This window comes from Lepidochelys kempii, chromosome 3, assembly GCF_965140285.1.
Source record: "Lepidochelys kempii isolate rLepKem1 chromosome 3, rLepKem1.hap1, whole genome shotgun sequence".
NCBI lineage: Eukaryota > Metazoa > Chordata > Testudines > Cheloniidae > Lepidochelys > Lepidochelys kempii.
In genome coordinates, this window is record NC_136382.1 from 40,506,189 (window position 1) to 40,530,572 (window position 24,384).

Sequence of the window (24,384 nt, forward strand, 5' to 3'; positions counted from 1 at the left end):
GAGGTGTTTTGAATATAAATGAATGGGTCAGATTCATCTCTGGATTGAATTGGGCCCAAAGTTTGAAGACTTTTGAGATCCTTGAATGAAAGGCTTTGTAGAAGTGCAAAGTATTAGTAAGTATTATTATACTGTTAACTGCAGTTATAATCATATTTATACTGTCAGTCTGTTCCTATGAAAAGAATTGTGATGATCCACTTTAATCAAATTCTGTAGACCACAGGCAAAAGGAATTTTGACTGAATGAGGAAGATAGGATTTAGCCATAAGATTTAATGTAAGGTTCATATACTAAAAAAAGAGAAGAGTAACTAGGAAAGAAGGCCAATATTTTCCAGTCTAGGTACTTAAACGTAAGTCTCTAAGTCCATACTTATATTCATTCTATTTAGCTATCTTTCAATAGCTCCAGCTACTATTGTCTTAGGTGGGAGCTGGGGATACTCAGGATCTCTGAAAATTAGGCATGTTGTACTTATTAACCCAGCTATTTCTCAGAAAGATGCATTATAACTGACATATCTGCTGTGGGTGAGGGACATCTTAGAATCATGCAGCGCCAGAAGGAACCTTAAGTGATCATCTAGTCCATCCCCCAATGCCAACACATTGAACTATAGCTAGACCATCCCTGACAGATGTTTGTCTAACTTGTTCTTAAAAATCACAAATGACAAGGAATCCACAACCTCCCATGATAAGCACTGGAACGGGTTAATTATCCTTATAGTTAGGTTTGACATTATGGAAACTTTCTAAGTCTCTTGTAGTAATAGGCTTAATTTACTTCTCCTACCCTTGGTGGATATGGAGACTAATAGATCGCAGTACTCTTTATAACAGCCCTTAACATATTTGAAGACTGTTATCAGGTCCCCTCTCTCGTTTCTCTTCTCTAGACTAAACATGCCTAGTTCTTTCAACCTTTCCTCTTAGGTCATGTTTTCTAAATAATTTTTCTAATATCAGTTTTTGTTATCCTCTGGACCCTCTCTGGTTTGTCTACATCTTTCTTAATGTGGGGTACCCAAAACTGGACACAGTACTCTCCAGCTGAGGCCTCGCCAGTTCTGAGTAGAATAATTATTTCAGGTGGCTTACATATGACACTCTTGTTAATACACCCCAGAATAACATGTGCCCTTTTCACAACACATCACATTGTTTATTCATTCAGTTTGATCCACTATACCCTCTGCCTCATTACAAGTCTCTGCTGGCAACAGACCATGATGCTGTCACCTGCTGCCATCCACAAGTGGTTTGCTAGTGTGACTATACCTGTATAGGCAAACCCTCCCAGTGTAGATGCAACTTCTATGGGAAAAAATGTGATTTTTGCCAGTATGGTTTATACTAGTTCTCCAAATTAAATAAACGACGCTGTTGGAAATGCTTTCTTTGCCAATATAACTGTATCAACACTAGGGCTTTTGCTAGTATTAAAAATCACACCACTAACCAACATCATTATACTGGCAAAAGTTTCTAGTGAAGATGTGACCTTAAATTTTATAACACCATGTAGACGGCAGCCATTTTAACCGTATATTAACATTTCATTTACTAAACAGAATACATTCCTGTATGAATACTCGGTCATTAGTTCAGCCTATAACTTCTGATTGTTAATTTTTGATACATGAAAGAAGGATGTTTCTTTTGATTATTCATTTCTTGGCTCCGTCAAGCTTTCTAACAGAGATGAAACTTACTAAATGAGCCTACAATTGGGAATACAAAAAAAAATCCATCTTCATTGCCAGTGTATTAGCATAAACTGTTAGAAAATTCTAACTAAATTCAGGAGGTGTGCAACTATTTCACAGGAGAAGGGTACAAAATATGAAAAATTCATCCAGCACTATAAGAGGATATATTGGAAAAATATAGAAAACAGACAACTGTAAAATATAAGTCATTTGTGGGGAAGATAAAAATCAGATATACAAAAAGACTTACAGAGAAGTCAGCACTGTTTTTAATTCCTACTATAAAACTATGTATTGCTCACTACAGAGAACAGGCTGAAAGCTAGAGCTACTCACAAAATGGAAAAATATTTTGCATTTTTCCCTTTTTTGGGTTTTTTGAAATCAAAATTAATATTATAAAAATATTCCAACCAACTGTAGTGAAAACAACCCCCAAGCTTGTCATCTGATAATCACCCCCATATCAAGAACTGTTGTTTTGGGAAGACATGCAGGAGTTTCTCTTCTATGACAGTCTCAAAAAAAAAATCAGTTGTATATTTGACAAAGCAGATACAGGTTTCCTTCTTCTGAAAGTGTTAACTTACAAAGCAAACAGCTGTCAGTTCCTCAGTTTCTTCTCTTTCAGTGTGATGTGATATGGGCTCTGTTTACTTTTTCAGACAATATAGGTCTGTTACAGGGCCTCCCTGCCTCCTCTACAGACTCAATAATTTACAGCCACAGTAGCAAAGTTCTTATTTGTGTCACTGTATGTCTGTATTTCTGTAACTACAGTTGAGTGAAAGTTAACGACCATCCCCCTGATTATGCTCCTCTCTTGATTTTTGCGAGAGATCAGCAATAGATATGTTACAAGAAGATTATGTGGATTGTGTCAAATCCTCTGATTTGTGGGTACTGGCAGGAACTGCGCAGCCTGGAGGATGATGCAGAATAAGAGCAGTAGCCATAGCTTGGCAAAATAATGAAATTATGGTAAGACTTCCTCCTTACTGTCCACAACTGAGCTATCATCATTTCTTGGGTGCTCCCATTCAAATTGCTTAGGTCAATGATATATTTATCTTCCTTACTATTTTTAATCTCAGCAGATCTCATGAACAGATGGGGTGGACTGCAAATGTGAGCATAACCTTTGAAGGAAAACACCAATGGCTTTTTTTTTATTTAAAATTTATCTTGGTTTGTACATCAAATGCCGTGGGGTTTGCCTTTCTTTTTTAAAGTAACATTGTAATTAATGCTACAAAAGAGGTAAAGCCACTGCTGAGCTGGAGCTGTCTCATAGGGGCCACTTTCTTAAAGTTGTAGCATCATTTTGACAGAAAAATTGGTCTGATTTCCCTGCCCCTGATAAAGTTCAGCCCTTCCGTACATACCCTTAGTTTACCCTTACTGGAAATGACTTATTGTTCAGACTCATGAGTACACTGAAGCGAACATTTCCTTTGAATGGAACTAGATTGCGACAGGAGCTGAATTTTTTTTTAAAAAAAATCCCCAACAAAGGTTCCCCTATATTCCCCTTAAATACCTTCATCCGTTCTCTTGACTTCAGATTTTTCTGACATTATCACTTGTATCTTTAGTATGTTTGTCAGGAACAAAATATAACCTTTTTCAGTCAAAGGACACTTACACTGTTTCTTGTTTAAATGGGAAGCAGTTAGGTTCTCCAATCTCTCAGTCTTCCCTTCTGAAAGCATATGCCACAGGGCTGGTCAGTCAATGATACCAAACCTGCACCCAAAGAGGGCTCATAGGTCATACAAGCTTTACCTCACAGAAGACAGGCTGATATGCTTTCTTTTCCTGATCATATTCCAGCTGCAAGCTATTTTGTGCTGACAGAGCTCACTTAAGCCACCTTAGAGAATTATCACATCTGCTTTTGCTCTGGCTGGGGCTCATGGGGTTCTCCCTTTCTCCTTTTAAATGAACGGATCCATCCCCTGTTCTCAGAACTTTTTTTAAAAACACACTATTTATGGGTACATTCGCGGTTGCCTTCCCTTTCCACACCCAGAAACTAGGGTAAAGAAGCTTGGGGCAAGTGGTGATGAAAAGCTCACACCCTGAATTTTAGGCCCTGTAATGAGGGACCCAGAAAAATAGGGAGCTTTTGGGGGGTGGGTGAAGGTGGCTTGGCTTTGAACTGGTCCTGATATGGCCCCTGTATATAGAATTTTATTGTAGGCTACAGGGAAAACATTTTGTTAAAATATTTTCAGTGCATTATTAGGAGATGTGGACACTGACTTACATACAAGTTATTAATCTAGATACGCATCGGTTCAAAAATGAGGAAATACATGTTTAAGAACTGGACATCTGCAATGAAGTTTTCCAGGCTGCTCAGGATGAAAGATGCTCTGGCTTAGGCTCACCCCTGTGTAGGGGTCATTGCACAGCTGCTGCACCTCCCGCAAGGAGCCCTGTGAAGGACCTGTGACACTTGGTACATCTACATTGTAGCTAGCAGGTTTGGCTTCCAGCTCAGGTAGACGTACATGCTCTAGCTCTGCTTGAGAACAACCTTGTATGAATTTCAGGTAGTGAGCCTGAGCCACCACCCATGCCACTGTGGCTACATGGCTATTTCTGCCTTACTAGCTCAAGCAGAGCTACTGTATGTACATCTACTCACACTGGGAACCACACCTCCCAGACGTATTGTGTAGACATATCCCCTGACTCATAGCTCCTTCTCTACTTCCTCTCACTCCATGGGGAAGTTATTTACTGCAGTCCTTTACAGTACAGTATCTTTCTTCCTCCCTTGTGCTGTCTTAACACTGCTGGCTCAAGCCATTGGGAGGCAGAACCATGACTCCACCCATTCCATGCTCACCTGCTGAAGCTGTGATGTGGGGAGTGTTACCAGGCCTGTGTATGGTGGGGAAGAGGAGAGGGCATCTTACTCCTCAGTGCCAGCCACGTTATATTGACTTATAATCTGGTCCTATGGAAATATTAACAAATACAAGTATCAACTTTCTTTCCTTTTATAGTGTGCCTTCGACAGCTCTTAACTTTCTTCTGGATTCTGCTACGGCAATAGACAAAAATATTCCCTTATGTGTGTATCTTTAACTCAGCCTTTAGTATGATGATACACAGTGCAGAGCAGCTTCTTAGCTGTGAACTGACAGTACCACAATGCAGGACTTGGCATCTCCTGCTCCAGTGGAAGAAGTTCTTGGATCATCTTCTCTAAGGGCTTGTCTGAGTTGGAAACTTACTGAAATAACTATTCCAGAATAATTTTTCCAGAATATTATTTCAGTATAAGCCCCTATGTGGACACTCTTATTCCAGAATAAGTGTGTTTCTTTACAATTTAGCTTAATTTACTTTCCAAGAAAAATCAGAAAAAGAGTATCCATAGGGGGGCTTATAATGAAATAACTACTCCAGAATAATAGCTAGAATAGCTCTTTTGGTAAATTGCCAAGCGTAGACAAATTCTCAGCATTCTGCAACCTGTACTTTACTGGGAAAGGAAAATCCTTTTGCCAAAGAGTCTTACAAAGACAAATGAAAAGCCTTTTAAAATGTTATCCTGAACTGCAGCTGTTGTGACAAATGATCGGTCAATAGGTACTGCACTTTATTTTTGGAGCTTGAAGAAGTGAAAGCAGAATTTTAGCTTGTATTGCATTACTGTATTACTCATTGAGTTGCTTTAATCTTAAATAGGGAAAGATGATTCACTTGTATCTAATGGCAAGGAAAGGAAATGCTGTTTAGAATACTGAAATGATGCATTGGTTTATTTCTCTTGCATTATTTCTGAGGTTTGTCATTACAGTTATAGGGACAGATACTGGGCCTTGTCTCTGAAAGGGACTATAAAGCCAGTTTAACTAACTTTAGGGAATCCTCTGGTGGTACAAAGTAGATGTAACTGGTTCTATGTCCCCTCCCTCCCTAAACATAAGGAGCATGGCCAATGGAGAATTTGTACCTGGAGTTCTCTTGCTTCACTCCAGTGATTCCCAGCTGCTGGAATTACCTCTTGTGGCTTCTGCAGCCAGCTACAAAGTAGAACAGCCCTGAATCTGGAGTTCTGTCAGACCAGAGGATAGGACAGATCATATACAGTACATGTATTTCAAGTGTTGTTCATATCCCAGTAAATACTATGTAACTGGTATGTTTTCCTATAGCCTGTAATACTCAGTTTCATACAGTTGAAAGATAGAGGTCCAAGGTGTTTGCAGGCAGCAAGTTAAGAGGCCTGTTATAAAAGGTATGAGTCCCAGGAATGCTGGGAAGACTGAACTTTATTTCTTGGTCCCAGACACATCATCTGGGTCTAGTTTAGAAAGGGTTAATATACGTGCTACATGACAGAAGTCAGCATCCAGCAGTTACTGTTACGAGCCCAAAAGATAGAAAATAACGGTCATATGATTATAGAAATCCTTCTGCTCAGTTTGGCTAATAAAAACCCTCAGTTATTCATAGTACAGGGATCTGCCTGGTGTATAGTTGGTGAAAAATAATTGTTGTTCATTTTATTTTCAGCATCCAAAAGCAAGTATTTTTGGACAGTGAAAAATACTACTACTAACATAGGTTGGTCTGTGACTCCACAGAATTTCTCTGCTTTGATTAGTTGAAACCATACTATTTCAGTATACCCCTGAAGAAACTCTCGGAGTTTGAAATATGCAAGCTTTTTGGTTATAAATAGCAATATTTTGCACATCATCCAAGGACCTGAAAGTAATTTACTACATCAACTAGCGTCTTAGAACACCCCTGTGAAGGTTAGATGCGTGAACTGAATCACAGAGAGAGAGGTGACTTGCTCAAGGACACACCAGAAGGTAGCAGCTGAAGCAAGAAGTATGACCCATTTGTCATAGCTCTCTGATCTCTGCTCTAAACACCAGATTGAGTCCCCCTTTCTGGTCTGTCAGGTATATCTGGTCTACTGTAGTCTATATTAGGTATTTACAAGGTGCCTATCAACTTGGAATCAAAAATTATTTAAAAATGCATACTTTCACCAAGCACCATGCTAACAGCCATCAATTGGGAGAAAGGCCTATTCATCATGATTACAGTTCCAAATCACCAATTATCAGGTCTTATTTTCAAAATGGGTGAGGGTATCTACCTTCATTTCTAAGCACCCACAAGATGCCAGAAAAGAGCTAAAGGATATTATCTTAGAAGGCCATTTAGTACCAAAAATATCACTACAAGCTTCCGTGGATGCTTTGGACACAGCAGCTAGATCCATGGCCACCACTGTGATCATGTGCAGAGATTCATGGCTCCAAGCCTCTTGCATTCCAAAAGAAGTGCAAGGCATTACCAAGGTATTGCCAGTTGAGGGAAGAGAATTGCTCAGCATGCATATGGACAATGCACTGCTTTCTCTCAAAGATTCCAAGCCTGTATTCTATTCTTTGGGCATATGTATCACAGCCCTTCACCATAAGCCCTTCAGGTACCAATGTCAGTCTGTGCAAAACCCAACTACCTGTCATCCGAATAGATCCTCCAATTATCCACCTAGGGAAAAGCCTATATACTCTCAAAGAACACCACGGTCTTCCTCAACAGTTGGTCACTCCACACCTGCATCCACCTGCTGTAAGGCCATGCATCACCTAGCCATGAGTTTTTGCTGTTAGACTACTGTCTCTGTGAAGTCTGAGGTAGCAGTGCTTTGGCCCCCTGGCCAAGGCACACTTCAGTCCTACCCTTCCAGGGTGCTATAGTTTTAAAGAAATTGGGAACAAAACAAAACAAAAAAAACCCAAACCCCACAACTCATAAAGAGGGTCATCCAATAAACCAACAGTGGGGCTCCACCCTTCCGTTCAGGGCTTCTCTTCACATAGGCCATACTTCAGCCAAGCTTCTAGCAGGAGGCTTGTCCAGCCAATAAGCCAGCTCAGTCTCTGGGCTGCAATTCGGTTTCCCTCACATCAGGAGTAGCAGAACTCTGCTCTCCTTCCTGCACAGCTCTGAACTAGGCTAGATCTCCTCCCTTTGACCCCCCTTTCCAGGTCTGACACCTAGTGCAAGTGGAGCAGGGCATTGCCCATTGGCTCCACAGTCCCTCATTAACTCTCTCATTCCTTTCTTCCAGGAGAGAAAAAAATCCACATCTTGGACTTAGTATATACCTTGACAGAACATAGCCCTTTAGATTCTCTTTCCATCTCTTCACTGCCATCTCTGGTAGTTCAGAGTCGAGCCACCTCCTCCCAGAGAAAATCAAAATGGGCTATGCACTGCATACCACATGGCTGATATACCCCTCTCCTCAGTGTTAAAGTGTACTTCATTAGAGCTCCTGCTGCATGCTTCAGAACTATCTCCATATCCGAAATTTGCAAGACAGCTACATGAAATAACCTGCTGGCTTTCGTTAAACACTATGCCCTTGACCCAGCAGCAAGATCAGATGCTAATTTCAGGAGGGTAGTGCTGCAATAACTTTATAGCTAGTGTCCGGACTACTCAATCTCACCTTCCAGCTTGGGCACTGCATATCAGTCACCCAGAGTGGGAACCACACAGACACATACTTGAAGAGAGAACATTTATGTACTTTATAGTGGATCCATGACCCAGCCTCCATCCTTGCTCTTTTAGAGTCCTTATTATCTGGGATTCTGAATTATCAAGGAAACTGAGGGTTTATTGTGGCTTCTCTGCCCTTTATGCCTTTGGGGGTTGAGAAAGGGTAATGGGGGTCATGCAGATGGTAGGTGCGGCCCAATGGATACTGCTTTTCAAATGAGTCGGATCTTGCATACATGGAGGTTCATGTGAACTTACAGTGGGATCCACATGGATAAAAACATCAGTATAAGGTAAATAATCATTCTTTTATACCAGTACAGTGAGTGGAACAGCCATTTTGTATATTATTTATTGTAATGCAAATAATGTGTTAAAGGTTGCCAGCGGGAGTGTCTTTGGACCTCACTGAAGCTGACATGCATGCCAGCCGGCTTTCATTCAGGATAAATGAAGAAGCAATTAAACTTATTTATAGCTGAAACGATAGAAACCAATGCCCAAACACTAGACCAGGTGGGAAGGCCTAAGCATAAAGTAACTCAGGGAGAACAGTAGGGGCTTCCCTGAAACTGACTGAAAATGCAGGGCTTGGGGCATTGATTGGATTGTAGCTGTTTCTGTCTGTGAGTGACAGAAGCGGAAAGAAATCGGAAAGCTAGGAGAAAGCTAAAGAAGCACTGATAGCATGGTCCTGAGAGGAAGCAGCAACTGAGCTGCTTGGGGCATAGGGCTGGATTTCTGAACAACAAAACTGCCTCCTATTTGTTCCCAATATGCTCAGGGAAAGAGGGCCTTGTGTCCATTCCTCGCAAATAAACAGGATTGCACCAAAAAAAAAATCTGACTCTATCATCAATATTTTTTCCTAACAGAACCAACCCAGCTACACCCCAAATATTGGGTAGCCACTTGGCCCAAGGGTCAACAAAAATAATATCCATCAACATAATGACAGGCATGATACTTGCCTTCTGAGTAAAGGACACAGCTTGAGAGACCAGAGAAGGCTTGATCCAAATCTTACTTGCCTCAGGTTTTCACCAGGGTAATTCCAAAATGTTCAGTGGAGTCATTCCTGATTTACACTAATGTAATTGACAGCAGAATCAGACCAAGAAGACCTAATGAAACAAAGGAATAAGTTATTCAGTAACTGAATTCAGCAAAAGCCCCCATCAGAGCAGAATAAAGGAAGTGATCTACTTATCATTGTTTGTTAAGTAATCAGGGTTGTGTTTGTATATAGACAGTCTTAGACAAAGAAACTCTGGTTTCAACCAACCCTGTAATACGAAGGTGTCTGTGGGCTTCAAAATGAAGGAACTAACATTAGCTTTCTGGGTTCTCACTAAAATCCCCAGAAACAATTCTTGATTAGGTATAGTAGATCATCTGAATGGAAGTGGTTCTGATCTCTTCTAATTCTTCCTTCTTTCTCCTCTGTACTCCTCTCTCTCCCCATGCCACCTCACTCTTGTAATATTATTTATAACCATTTTTTTCAGATTACATTCCAGTACTGGCAGTTGCCCATCCCTCTTTGAAGAGCATCGCTATGAATCTCAGAACCTTTGGACTCAAGGCTTTCTTTTCTTTGCTCGTTTCAGACATACTGATTCAGTGCAGCAGAAGAGGAAAACTGGTGATCAGATATAGAACAGAGCAAACTTTGCCACAGCCAGATTCAGAAAAATCATCATCTTCCTGTGTATCTCACCTGCTGTGCTGTGCAGATCCAGTTGCAGAATGCAATGAGGAGGTTACAAGAAATCTCATTGTCTTCCACATCAAGCACAAACGTCTTGTCATCACCTTCAGTGATCTGCACAGTTCTGTGCCTGTCTATATCTACTCTAATCTATTTCTGCTCTTTAACTCACTCCTTCTGCTCTGCCAAGTCCGTATTTCTATTACCTTTGGATCCATCACCCACTTTTCTCTTCTCACCTTTTTTCACACTGCCCCTTATTTCTTCCTCTCTGGGTACACCAGATAGCCTCCCTCTCTTCCTCCAGATCTCTTCTTGAAACACATTTCTTCCATGGAACCTATAGTACAAGCTTTAATCAATTTTATGCTGTCATGTATATTGTTTTCAGCTTTGCTTTGTGATAGATCCATCTCCTGGACATGTTGTACTTTGTTGGTCTGAATTGGTTGGTTAAATTTTAGTTGGCTCTTCCTTTGTGTTTTGTATAGCAGCAAGCACATAATCACGACAAGCTGATTACAAAATTGCCAATCTGAGGTATACTGTGCTCTCCAGAGGACAAGCTTCTGGAGAACAATCTTACCATGAAAATGCAAGGGTACTCTCACTCCTGGATGAAGAAATGTGATCCAATGAGAATGTTACATGTGTACTTAATTCTGGTTCTGTGGGAAAATGTTCTCTTTAATTAAAAAAAAAAAAGAGATTTAAATGATTTTGCATGTCTCAATAAACCTGATTAAACAAACTCTGCTGCCAGTTTGTCAATCTGCCAACTTTCGCATTATGCTCCAAATACAAACCCTAAAATGGACATTCGGCATATTCATAATGTAAACCTTACCTAGACAAACATGCCAACATGCAGAATGCTAGTAATTCTGCCTTTACAATGGAAGCTTATTGGAGCATGGCCTTACTATGAAGTAAGATAAGTAACTTTAAACAAACCTATTGTATGCTGTTGAAAATGCTTCTTATATATTTATTTCTTAACTTAAAATGTATAACATTTTTTAAAAAAAACTTTGCAGTACCAGATAGTAATAGGGAAAATATAAGGCGAGGCTTAGCCTTAAGGCTAGCTCCTTTCTTTAGCTTGCAGTCTGTCTCAGGCTGAAGAACTCTCACAAGATAAGCAGGCTTGAGCCTTGTTAGTATTTCAATGATGGACTTCCCAGGAAACCCCATGTTGCTGTAGATCTTAGTGACTCCTTCTTCATTGGAACTGAATGAAAGTCCTAACATGGTGCGAGGGCCAAGAGCACTGTGCTGCTAGGAGTACTGTGATTCAGATGAGATGAAAAGCTGGAGGTCCTGACCATTTGCAGTCATTTCATATCCCATGGAACTTTTTGGCAGGAGTATGTGTCCATTTTGACCAAATTCTAATTTGGGTAGTTACATTCTGCCCTGAGTCTGCTCTAATTTACACAGCGGTATGACCTGGCTCCTGGAAGCCCTGTGGATCAGGACAGCAGAAAGATGCTTAAAGCCACTTGTTCAATTCCCTCTTCTTAGTGGAATTCTAGCACACCTGAGGATCTGGTCAGAGGAGTTAATACACTGCAAAAATATCAGACCTTATGCATTTTTTGGCACCATGCTCATCAGAGGCTATGCAAATATAACAACGATGCTAGAGTAAGACATTACATTGCTGTTAGATGGGGCATATAGCACTAAGCTTTAATGGCAGTATGAAACAAGGCATAAAGACAAGAGTCAGTGAAGTATACAAATAAAGCCTTAGGCCTTGATTGTGAACCACTGACATCAATCGGAGTTTTGCAACTGGCTCAAGTGGGTGCAGGATCAAGTTCTTCATGCAGGAGAGTGGGAGATCAGAGGTATTATTATATGAGCATTTGCAGAGCACCATTAATTTTTATTTTGAGAAATTATACTGTGGTGTCTAGTTCTTTTTCCGGGCTGGTTTTTCAGTTATATGTTAAAGATGTTATTTAAGATGCTGTTGTTAAGGAAATAACAGTGGATATGAAAGCACAAAGCTTCCATTTCTTTTAATGACATCCTGCTGCGAATCACTGACCTTGACATTTCTGTCTCCATGTTTATTTTTTCTTTGGGGAATACTTTGAATTCCTAAGCAATAATGTGGACTAAGATTAAATACCAAGCAAAGATTTCTAAAGGTGGCTCTTTTACTGAGAACGTGGATTTTATTATGTTTCCCAGGGAGATAAAAGATTCATAGCCTAAGAAAAGTAATATGCACTCTTCACTTTGCTATTTGTCACAACTGTGAAGACACTTTACTAAAGTAAAGGAAGAGCTGATTAGACTGAGTAGTTAGAGGGGTAAAAAAAATTTCTCAGAATGAATGTGCTTTTTAAACTTCCAGACACTAATACCAGACACTGGGATTCTCTAATTGATAAAGCAGAATATTCAGAAGGCACTGAAAAAGGAAGGATATGTATTACCCTAAAGATTTTCTAGAAGACCAATACTTCACAGGTTGGAATTTTCAGAAATAGCATCAGTCAACCAAACCCAGGAACAAATTTCCAGTTTGCCAAAAAGAATGAGCATTTGCCATTTTCTAACCACACTGACACTTAGCTGATCAGACCAGTGATATTTGTTTGTTTTGTTTTCTAAAATTGTCCTCTATGGTTTTCCATAATCTGGCCTTTATTTATTATTAATGAGCCTTCAGTTTATTAATTGAAAAAGATAGCTGTCTCTACTTAAGAGACTACCTTGATATTTTTCTTACTGCTTTTATAATAGCAAGATTTTTATATAAAAAAATCAATACATGAAATAGTTTCCTCCTCCCTGATTTCTAGAAACATCTCAAACTTTTCTCTTTTTTTCAAATGAGCCTAAAGGGACTCAACACACAGGACTGGCTACATTTTTGTAATGTTTCCTTAACAGCAGTAGAATGCACTTAAATCCAAATCCAAAGCCCATTGAAGGACTGTCCTTGACTTCAATGAACTTTAGATCAGGCCCATATACTTGTAGATCAATGAGTTTAACTACTAACTAAGGGCTTGTCTACACTGGCAAGTTTCTGCGCAGTAAAGCGGCTTTTTTTACACTCAAACTGCAGACGTGTGCACACTGCCAAGCCTCTTTGTGCGCAGAAACTGCTCAGTTGCAGGACTGCAAAAAAAACACCTCGACGAGAGTCGTAAGGCTATTTGCACAGGGGCTCCAGTGCTCTATGCCAGTGTAGACACTTGATTGCTTTCTGTGCTGTAATTGGCCTCTGGAGCTGTCCCACAATGCCTCAAGTGACCGCTCTGCTTGCTGTTTTGAACTCGGCTGCCCTGGAGACATGCGCCCCGCCCCTTTCAAAGCACCATTTCTGACAGCCCTTGTTTGCTGTCCTGATCTTGCTTCCTGCCCCTGTCTGAACTTACAAGACAGCATGCTGACACAGTCTCTGTGCCCCAAAACACACTGTCTCTCTCGCCCCCTCCACATACACATACACACACACACACACACCGCCCCAATCACTTCAGTTGAAAAGCAGCTGGCAAAGTAGTAGGATCAGTACCGGGTTTATAGTGCCATAGCGCCGAGCCCAGAGTCAGAGGAGCCCCGGCCAGTCCGATCCCCAGGCCGGCTGGGCCAGCCAGGAAAGCTGCCCCCGCCCCTGTTCCGCCCTGCCTCTTCCCACCCCTGCTCCGCCAGAGCCCTGCCGCCATTCCACCCCTTCCCCTGAGCAAATCCCAGTGGACTGCAGCAGGGGTCGGGCGTGCCCTGCAGTCACGGGGCGGTGGGAAGTGGAGCGACCCGACCTCAGCCCACTCCATGCTGCCAGTGAGTGCTGGGGGGCAGTTCCCCCAGTCCCAAGGCTGGGAGTGAGGGGAGCAGAGCAGAGCAGGCTGGGTTACTTCACTTCCCGGTGCCCCGTGACTGCAGGGTCGGGCCCTCCCTGCACTCACCGGGTGGCGGGAACTGGAGTGACCCGGCCCCAGCCCGCTCCGCTCCACCGGCTCCCAGCCGCGCCGCCAGTGAGGGCTGGGGGGTGGTTCCCCCTTGCTCCCCAAGTCCCAAGGCTGGGAGCCAGGGGAGCAGAGCGGAGCGGGCTGGGGCTGGGTCACTTCACTTCCCGCTGCCCCATGAGTGCAGGGTCGGGGCCGACCTGCAATCACCAGGCGGCAGGAAGTGGAGCGACCCGGCACCAGCCTGCTTCTCTGGCTCATGCTTGGGGGCAGTTTTCCCCCTGACCCCCAAGCCTGGGGGGGGGAGATGGAGTGGTGGGGAAGGGGCATGGGATGGGGAAGAGAAGGGGATGGGGAAGCGGGGGAAGGAAGGGGGTGGGATGAGCAGGAGATGGAGTGGTGAGGAAGGGGCATGGGATGGGGAAGCGAGGGCCCAGCATGTGGATCCGCTTGGCAGCAGCTGGGGCTCCCCTGTTAAGCAGGCCCATCAAACCCTCATCCTGACAAGCTCCACCTCCCCTGCATCTGTACCACCCCAAGGAGCCCCCCCTGACACCCTCCCCACTGACCTCCAACCACTACACCTGGACCCTCACCCAACTGAACCCCACCTCCCCTGCACCCAGCTCCCCCTCCCCCTGCCGAGCTCCAACCAGTTTCACTTGGTACCCCCTGCAGACTCCCATTGCCCCTGCACCTGGAACCTCCCTGTGCATCCAGATCCCCCACTGAGCTGCCTGCACCCAGACTATCTCTTACCCCCTCCCCCCACAGAACCCTATTACCCCCATCTGGATCCCCCCTACACTAAGTCCCTCTGCACTTGGATCCTGCTCCCAGGCTGAGCCTCCCTGCCCACATCTGGTGTGCCTGGCATAGGGTGTTTCTGTGGCAGGCATTGCCCTTGTGCAGTGTAAGGGTCAGGTTCAGCCTCATTGCCAAGTCCCTGTCCCGGGGGGGCGGGGCAGGCTGCAGGGTATTCTCCCACCTCCATGCAGCCAGCAGCCTGTGCTCCCCACTACCATGGTGGAGCTTCCACATTTATTTATTGTTAAAAAAATTGCAGAATTTTAAAATATTATGCACAGAATTTGATGCAGAATTCCCTCAGGAATATGGGGTGCTGTACAGCTGTGATGGTGGGACTGTGAAGGGGGTGTTGGACAGTAGGGGATCTGTGGGTGGGGTAGTTGGGCAGGGGGTATGGTGTGCAGGGTGCTGTGCAGTTGTGGTGGAAGGTCAGCGGCAGGGGTTTCTGGGGAGTGGGTGCTGGGCATAGCATGTCCATTGGCATTGGGCATAGGGATCTGTGGGGGAGGTCTCTGGTGAAGGGGTGCTGGGCATAAGGGCAGGGCACTGGGCAGAGGGGCAGTGTGGAAGGGGCATGCTGGCAGCGCAGGGCTGGGTGGGCCAGTGTGCGTCTAGCAGTTGTGGGTTTGTAAACAGTGCCCTTGTGCTGGGCTGAGTGGGGCTCTCACGCTGCTCTGCACCACATTACCTCCAACCGGCCCCTCGCTCTGCCGACTGCCCCCCATCACATGCCCTATTTCCCCAATGGAGGCCGATAAATATGTATGGTGCTGGGCTCACAAAAAGTTAATCCGGCCTGAGTAGATGCCCATGGAACAATGGGACTGGGAAACCTGCATCATGTGGCCCTGTGCCTGCCCCATGAGGCATTGCAAACCCTTCCCAAAGCACCCTGTGGCCAGTTGCACAGTGGGATAGCTACCACAAGGCACTGCTCTCTTTGCCATTGCAAAAGCTGCTAATGTGGATGCACTCCAATGTCACAAGGAGCGCAATGTGGACACGCAACAGCGGTTTAATTCCAGCGGTTTAATAAAAGTGGTATAACTTGTGATGCAAAAACTTGCCAGTGTAGACATACCCTATCTGTTCCAACTCCTGAATCTCTCTCATTACAGTTATAAGATCTGGGAGACAAAAGCCTGCTTGCCCTTCTCTATATCAATACATGAATAAGGGTAGAAAAAATTAGGAGGAAAGATTCTTCCTATTGACTGTAAGTAAGTGCCATTTGCACAACTTTCTCAAGGTCAAAGGGCAAAAACCAGGAGGTGGCATTTGTACAGATTATGTACATTATGGGCCAGATTTTGACACCCCCCTCACAATGAATAACACCAGGTAGTTTCACTGAGGTCAATAAGGCTCCTGGAAGTGTAATGTACTATTAAATGTGAGTAAGAGTGTCAGAATCTGGACTTATACAAACTGACTTATGTCAATGCTGGGTTTATTTAGAAATTGACATTTTTCAAAAATCATGGGGTCCTTTTTGATTACAAGGGACACATTTCAACAATTTTAACATTCTCTGATAACGAGATAGTGGCATATTTTGTAAAAAACCTGATGTTCAAACAAGTACCATTTCTCATCCAGCAGCACCGAAGTCAAAGTGTCTGTCTACCAAACTGCCTCAGACAAAACAGCCACTTTTCACAAACGCTGCAACAAGTTTTAGGTTCCCTATGACATGAGCTGGAAAGATCTGTATTGGTTATGTTATGAAAAATAAATAAAATTAGGTAGTGATAGAACCTGAAACACCGGCTAAAAAAGCCACATTAATAAAAAAAATACATAAACCTATCAAGAGAAGCCGGAGGAGAGGAGATTAAAGGGTGTTAGTGAATAAAGGATGGAGGCTCATAGCTACTAAAAAGCAGAAATTCATTATAGATCATCTTGTCCCTGGATATCCTTAATATAGGAGATCCTGCTAATGGTTTTCTCTTAAGAATTTGTCCCCCCAAATCCATCTTATAACTGAATCCCAGTCACATGTCTGTACTTCACTACTAGGCTCTTTTTCTTAGCCTCAAGATGATACGGTTGCAATGTGCATGTATGTGGCTTTTATGCTAGGAGAGATGCCTTTCTGTATTTCACTTGCCTATCTACCTGTAAAAAGCATAAAATGGAGAACAGCATTTTATACCCAATCAATGTCTCAGAATGGGGCTTATGCTGGCTCAGCACACTAATGTCCTATTGACTATCCTAGGGTCGACTCTATTTTCAGTGCCACCTGAGTACCCCAGACCTCAATCACGCTGACTGTGGAAGAAATTCTTCAGACAAAAAGAACAGTTGCTTCTAAGGGCAGAGGAAGCAATGGGAAAACCAGGGCAGACTTTTGGTCAGACAGCATTTTGTTTGTCCAAGCCCATTCTTCCCAGAGAAGAATGGAGGTATTTCAGGAGACCTAAGTTTCAGTTTGGAGTTTTACATGGGGAAGTGGCCAAATTATTGGAAATGTGTAAGTCTTAAGATGACAAACGAACTCTATTGCTTGCATCAGTGGACACAACCCCACTGAAATCACATTTGTGCCTACTTAGATCAACAGTGAATTTGGCCCAATAAATCTAAATATCTAAAATGGCAACTGTATGGGTCAGATTTTTCAAGGAGTTGCCTAAGTGAAACTTGTTTGCATGCAGAGGTGGTTGACGTGACATGCTTTCTACAGAGGACCCCACTTAACAAGCATAGCATGGGAGAGGCCTTGATTCCTTGAGCTGTAAGAACTACATATGGGTGGGATTTCAAAAAGAGCTTAGCATTGGCCGAACTCTGATCCCACTGAAGTCAATGAAATTTTCACCATTTACTTCGCTGAGGTAGGCCACCGCTGAGTGCTTTTGAAAACTCTTCTCCATCCACACCACCCCTTCGCTCCCTTAATAATACTGCACATTTCATTGCATGCTTTTCAAAGACACGTAGATTTTTTTCAAAGCCAGAAGGGACCATTGTGATCATGGGGTCTGACCTCCTGAATAACAATGGGCAGAACCACCCAATGACTTTTGCCTCAAGCCCACAGCTTCTGCCTGGGTTCAAGTATATCTTCTAGAAAGATACCAATCTTGATTGAAAGAATTTGAGTGACAGAGAATTCACCACATCCCCAGGTAAACTGTTCCAATGGTTAATCACCCTCAGAGTTGAAAGTTTTAATCTGATTTTTAGTCTGAATTTATCTAGTGTCAGCTTCCAGCCATTAGATTTCGTTTCACCTTCCTCTGCTGTTTAAAGAGCCAGAGAGACAAGGTGGGTGAGATAATATCTTTTAATGGCTCCATCCACCCACATGCACACACCCCCACCCTAAGGAAGGAAATTCTTTCTTTCTGTTTTTAATTCTCATCTCAAACAATTGATATGGTGTATTTACATGCCAATAGAATGGTTTACTCATCATTTGAAAAATAAATACTTTGGGTGAGGAGTTTGTTTTTATTTTTTGTGGCTTTTCCTTCTTCTCTGCCTCTTCTTTTGTTTTGCAAATAGATGTGGAAGGAATTCACTACACCACCACTTGTTGCTGTTCCTTCCTTGTGCAACTTATTTTGAAAGTAAAATTTCAATGAAAACAAAACCTGCCCATTTACATTTACAAATACAGAAATTTGTACATGTGGACTGTTGCATGCACATATTTTACAGACACAATTTAGGAGGCTTGTTTGGAAATCTACCCCTTTATGCATAACAGTGCACTTAGAGCATTTTGTGTGGGGACACACACAATCGACTATATAAAAACGATTTCTAAAAAAACGACTTCTATAAATTCAACCTAATTTTGTAGTGTAGATGGAATTAAGAACAAACAAAGAGGTTGTGATGCGTTCCAGTCCCTAGATGATCGATTATCTGTGAAACGCAACTCAGTGGACCATTTCAACAGAGGGAAAATAAATTACAAGTTTGTTGATAGCCCATTAACACTCCTTGAATTGTTTAAATATATTTGGGGCGATGGGCAGTTTCCCTGGGTCATGTTCCTTAAAAGAAGTCACATTAGATTACATTTCCCCCTTTCTATAATTCTATTATCTTCATAAGGTGGTGTAACCAGAAAAAAAAAGGGGTTCCGATTTTCTCTGAGAGTCTAACACTAGATTTTGGGCAATATACAGATACACACAAAGAGTAAAGGAACTGAAGCAGGCTTGAAAGGATAACAATATGATATATTATTAAAAGAACATGCATATATTTTGGGGATACCAAACTAAAATGTTAAGTTGAATTCCAAGCAGCCACCACAGCCCATCAAACTGTAAATTAGGCTTCTCTTCCCAGTTTCTGCTTTGAAAATGGATGATGTCAGCTATCCAAAGTCTCAAACCTGCCAATTGGCCAGCTGCTCACTCCCTGAGTGTGAAAGGTAACACTTCAAGCCTTTCAGTTCACTCCTCAAGCAAGCCTGGGATTTCACTTCCACTCCAAGCAACAGATCCATCCAGACTGCCCAAGTCAACTCTCTTTTACCTTCAGTAAGTCTAAGATGTGCATGGTTTCCTTGGCAACTTACGTGTGGCCAACACAACAGTTAAAAGTAAAATTCACATATGCCACTTCAACTCTCATCAATGCATCCTCCCTTGGAGCAGCACCACTAATGGACAAGGAAAGATTTTCTCTTACTATTTTTCTGAAAAATGATATGTTCAGTGGTGCAGGTACTACAAGATTGCATAATATTTATTTGGAGATGTCTATTTCATCAGAGATCATTACTATTATTTATTATCTGCAACGACAATCTACTCAGCACTATACAGAGCACAGTTCCAGTCCTGGAGCATTTACAATGAATATGAGATTCAATAAAATGCATAAAGCCTTTAAAAACATCTCCCCAATAAAAAGAACAGATTCTGATCCCCTAACTCACACTGAATAGTACCTTCCTCCATTGGTAGACCTATTGATACCAATAAGTAAGTGCTACTAAATTGGAGTAAGGTATCACAATATGGTCTGGAGGAAACAAAATGGTTATGACATCAGCCCCTTAGGGCAGTGTAGCCCCATAGCCTAAGTCACTAAGGCAGGCCTGGGCTTCAGGACCATAAGGCCGAGTAGCTAAAGTCTAAGTAGCAGCCCTCCTCCCCAGGGCAGTATGGCCCAACAATCAGAGACAATAGGGCTATCTTGGGATTCAGGACAGGAAGGCCCAGTGACCCAAGTCTAAGTAGCCACCCTTCTTCCCAGGGTAGTAAGGCCCAATGGCCAGAGTTAGTAGGGCTGTCCCTACTGTTCAAAAAAGAACTAGATAAATTCATGGAGGATGATGGTGTCCCTAGCCTCTGTTTGTCAGAAGCTGGGAATGGGCAACGGGGGATGGATCACTTGATGATTACCTGTTCACTCCATCTGGAGCACCTAGCACTGGCCACTGTTGGAAGACAGCATACCGGGCTAGATGGACCATTGGTCTGACCCAGTATGGCCGTTCTTATGTTTTTGTGTCCCAGGGTTGAGAATAGTAAGGCTAAAGTATGTAATGGCCTTCGGCAGTCCAATTCACTTCCCTGCATGTTGGCGGTATCCATGGTGAGTCAGACAGTTGGGAGAGCTGGACCACCATTCTCCACAAGGTCCCGAGCCAGCACCCTAGAGAGCAGATAACTCACTGCTCAGTCTCAGTCACCCGTTGCTACTGTCCCATTTGTTGGGTTGCTTCACCATTGTGCGGGGGGGGGGGGGGGGATGCACAAGGCCCATGCACAGCTTAAATGCCATTTATGCTCTAGTGCAGTGGTTTTCAACATTTTTTCATTTGTGGATCCCTAAAAAATTTCAAATGGAGGTGCGGAAATTCAATCTGTGGCCTGCCGCCCTGTACCATGGACGTCTTAGACGGAACAGAATTCGACTATAAATGTTGCACAGCTCGGCGTGGCATTTGACGCAGCAAGAAAAAGGGGCACTGAACTGTGGGCTCCTATGGTAACGACAATGCTGCTGGGTTTTGACCTGTAGGTGGGGGGGCCTTCACTTACTGTTGATTGATCAGAAAAATGGAATGCCTTTTCTGGGATCTGAAACTGCATTTTCATAGCCACCATCCATGGCCCCCTTCTACATAGTCTGCGGACCACAGGTTGAATACCGTTGCTTTAGAGCACAACTCTAGCATAAGTTGGAGAGGCATCTATCCTCTAAGGACTTATATGCTCTCCATTGCCATAGTATAAGAGCACTTCCCAATCTTTAATGTATTTATCTCTACAACTCCTCTTTGAGGCAAGGTGTTGGATCATATTAAAGAAGTTCTGTATTAAAATCACAAATGAGTTTGATTCCCCACAGTTTAAATTCCAGGGTATTACTAATTAAGAGGTCTCTTGGTTTTTGGTACTGTTTCTCTCCCTCTATGTGTGAAACTTGCAAGCTGCTAATTGTGTTAGTACATTCTAAGACAGAGTCTGTTCTCAAAGCAATTCACAGAGAGAGAGACTCAAAGCAATACTCTAACAACAGAAACAGCACCCAGAGACTCCCCGCCCTTTTGTTGTATTAACAATTGTGATTAAAATAGAGATAGAGGATGTATGTGGATGGATGCTTGGTGTGGATAATAACTGAATGATCAGGGAGGTGCCAGCCTAAGAATCCAGTGTCCATCGGCTGAAGAAGGCGTCAAGTGGAAATAACCAGAGGACCCCACCCGGAGGGCAGACTGGAATCCACCCAACAGCCTCAAGAATGGGAGAACCAAAGAACAAGATAACATCTTGGAGCCGTCAGGAATGTGCTATCTGCTGACTGATTCAGCAACAGCATGATGAAGCAATTCCCATAGACTGGCATAGGAAGAAATTCCTATAAAAATAGACTCTAAAAAGTGAGAACTTTGGGGTCTGATTCTGCAAACCAACTTCCAGGAGCATCAGATGAGCATCTGACAAGGCCCTGCTCCCTCCTCATGTCCAGGCCACCTGGCCAGTGACTTGGCATGAGCAACTCTAAGGCTGGTAACTATGATAACAACCTTGCAGAACCTGTGTGTGTGTGTGTATGAATGAATGTGAGAATAAATATGAGATTGAATGGAATGTTATAGCTATAACTAACTGCTTACTATGATTCTTTCTGTATTCACAATAAATGTGGTATTTTGCCTTTTTCCCTTTAATAAGATCCTGCTGGTTTTTATTTTATTGGTACAACAAAGGAAGTGCTATTATCCCCACTTTACAGATAGGTAGTAACTGAGGCACTGAGAGGCTAAGAGCTAGATTCACAAGGGAGACTCAGGTGACTAATTGGCACTTCAGGCACCTCAGTCCAACATTTAGGCACCACTGGCATTCACAGAACTGCCGATCAACTGCCACCTAACCCTGAAGGCACCGAAGGCTAAACTAGATGGCTACGTTTTCAGCAGTAAAGTCAGTGGGCTGCCTACATTTCTGCTGCTGGACATGTGCACAGCCACCTAACACCGCCAAGCTGCTTGTCAACTAACTCATGCTTAAGCCTCAGTGGGATTTGTAAGGTAGGAGTTTCTTTGCCTCACTCACTTGTTGGGCCTGATCCAGCTGGCATGCTGAAATGCCACATAAAAGCTCACTTACTGGACGGGGCCTTGTACAAAACAGAGAGGGGGGTGATAACTTACCTCCATCCCAATAATCCAGTGGTCAGAACTCTTGCCTACGAGTTGGGAGACTGAAGTTCAAATGCCCCCCTCTGCTGGATTCAGAGCAGGGACTTGAATCCATGTCTCTCCCCTCTGACATGAGTATGCTAAACACATAGGGCTAGGTATCTAATCTCTCCTGCTGAATCTGTTCCTCTTGATATGAAATATTTAAACATGAATTGGAGCAGGGACTGGAATCTGGGTCTCCCGGAGAGTGCACTAAGCTATCAAGTCATTCCCACTTTGTCTCTGTACCAATGAATTTACAGGTCTCATACAAAGTAGAACAGCTTCACTAGATGGAACTAATCTTCCAAAACTTTATTCATGTGTTCAATCTTTCCGTGAAGAAGTAGCCTGATTAAATCAATGAGATTACTCCAGTGAGTAAAGATTACTCATGTGGGTAAGGAATTGCAAGTTCTGGGTGTATTTTTAGTTACATTTGTTTAAAAACTTAATTGGGAGGCAGGAGTTCGGCTGTGCACAATGTAAACCATTGATGTAAGTCACAAACTAAACCAAACAGCAAGATAAAGCAGTTATTAAAGAGATAAGAACTGTCCTGAAGGGGAGGAGACCAGAGACAAACAGAAGTAAGGAGGGAAATGAGTCAACTGATTTTAAACGTGTAATTCATCCTATTCCCCTTTCACAAGTTTCACAGCCCTGTTTTGTTTGCTTGTTTGTAGTTTTTTTCTTTCCACATCAATTTAAGAGTTTCTCTGAGGGTAACAAGATACTAAGAGGACAGTTTTTGTTGCAGTCAAACAGATTAAAAATCTGAGCCAGTCAGATCAGAGGGATTATAGTAGCCCATCAGAATAAAGAGATTTGCAAAACAGTAGTTACTGAGAAATAATGGTACAGGGAAATGCATGCACTCTGGTAATAATGGCATGCAGGTCATCCAAGTAAATGGATTCTCATCCTAGAAAATAACCATATAGTGATTATATCTATTAGATAACTAGGAAATAACCTGCCAGCTTCAGCTTCAGTAATTGTACAGCATCCCAGGATTCTTGGTACAACATCTCTATTTCAATATTTTCTTATATAATGCAGATATTTGCAACAAGGTGACTGACTGACAGAGAATAATTATTTCCACATTCCTGTTGAATTGGAGTATTGATGTTTGGTACACTCAGTCATTCTGAGGCACTGAGTACAGGAGGGAAAAAAAATCCCAACATTCAACTCTGACTTTTCCATCAGAGAACACCAGAGATCACTGGTCTGTCCTTTCAAATTTCAACCATTCAAGTGCTCATCTGAGCTAATACCTAGGTATTTGTTACACTCTGGTTGGATATTATCTCTCTTTCTTCCACCCCTTGTTTTTCTTGTCTGTTTAGTTTGTACACTCTTAGGGGCAGGAACTGTTTCTTATCAACGTTTGTATAGGACCTAGCACAATAAGACCCTGAGCTCAGCTGGGGACTCCAGGAACTTCTGGAATACAAATAATAAATAAATAAATAAATAAATAAATAAATCATAGGCTGCTACCATCACACCCCATAAAACACCTACCACACGGCATAAGCAGCTGGGGAGGGAAAAATATAGAAACTAATAAAGAAAGATATGGAATATAGGGAGGTGTCAGATGGAATGTCGGGCTTAGAAGGTGGGGGTAGGGACTCTTGTGATAGATAGGACTGCAGGTGTCCAGAAGGTCGCTAGTTCTAATTAACAGATTTTAAGAAAGAAAATTGTCAAAGGCAATTGTTTTTACAATTGTATTTTTACACATTTTTGTATTACAGTAACTAACACCCTAACCAAGATCAAGGCTCACTGCCAAACAAGGACAAATCTAATGGAGTCCCAGGGGGTCAGCCCTGGGTCTGGTCCAGTCATTATTTTCATTAGTGACTTGGATAATGGAATGGAGAGTATGCTTCTAAAATTTGTGGAGGACACCCAACTGGGAGGGGTTGCAAGCACTTTGGAGGCCAGTATTGGAATTCAAAATGACCTTGACAA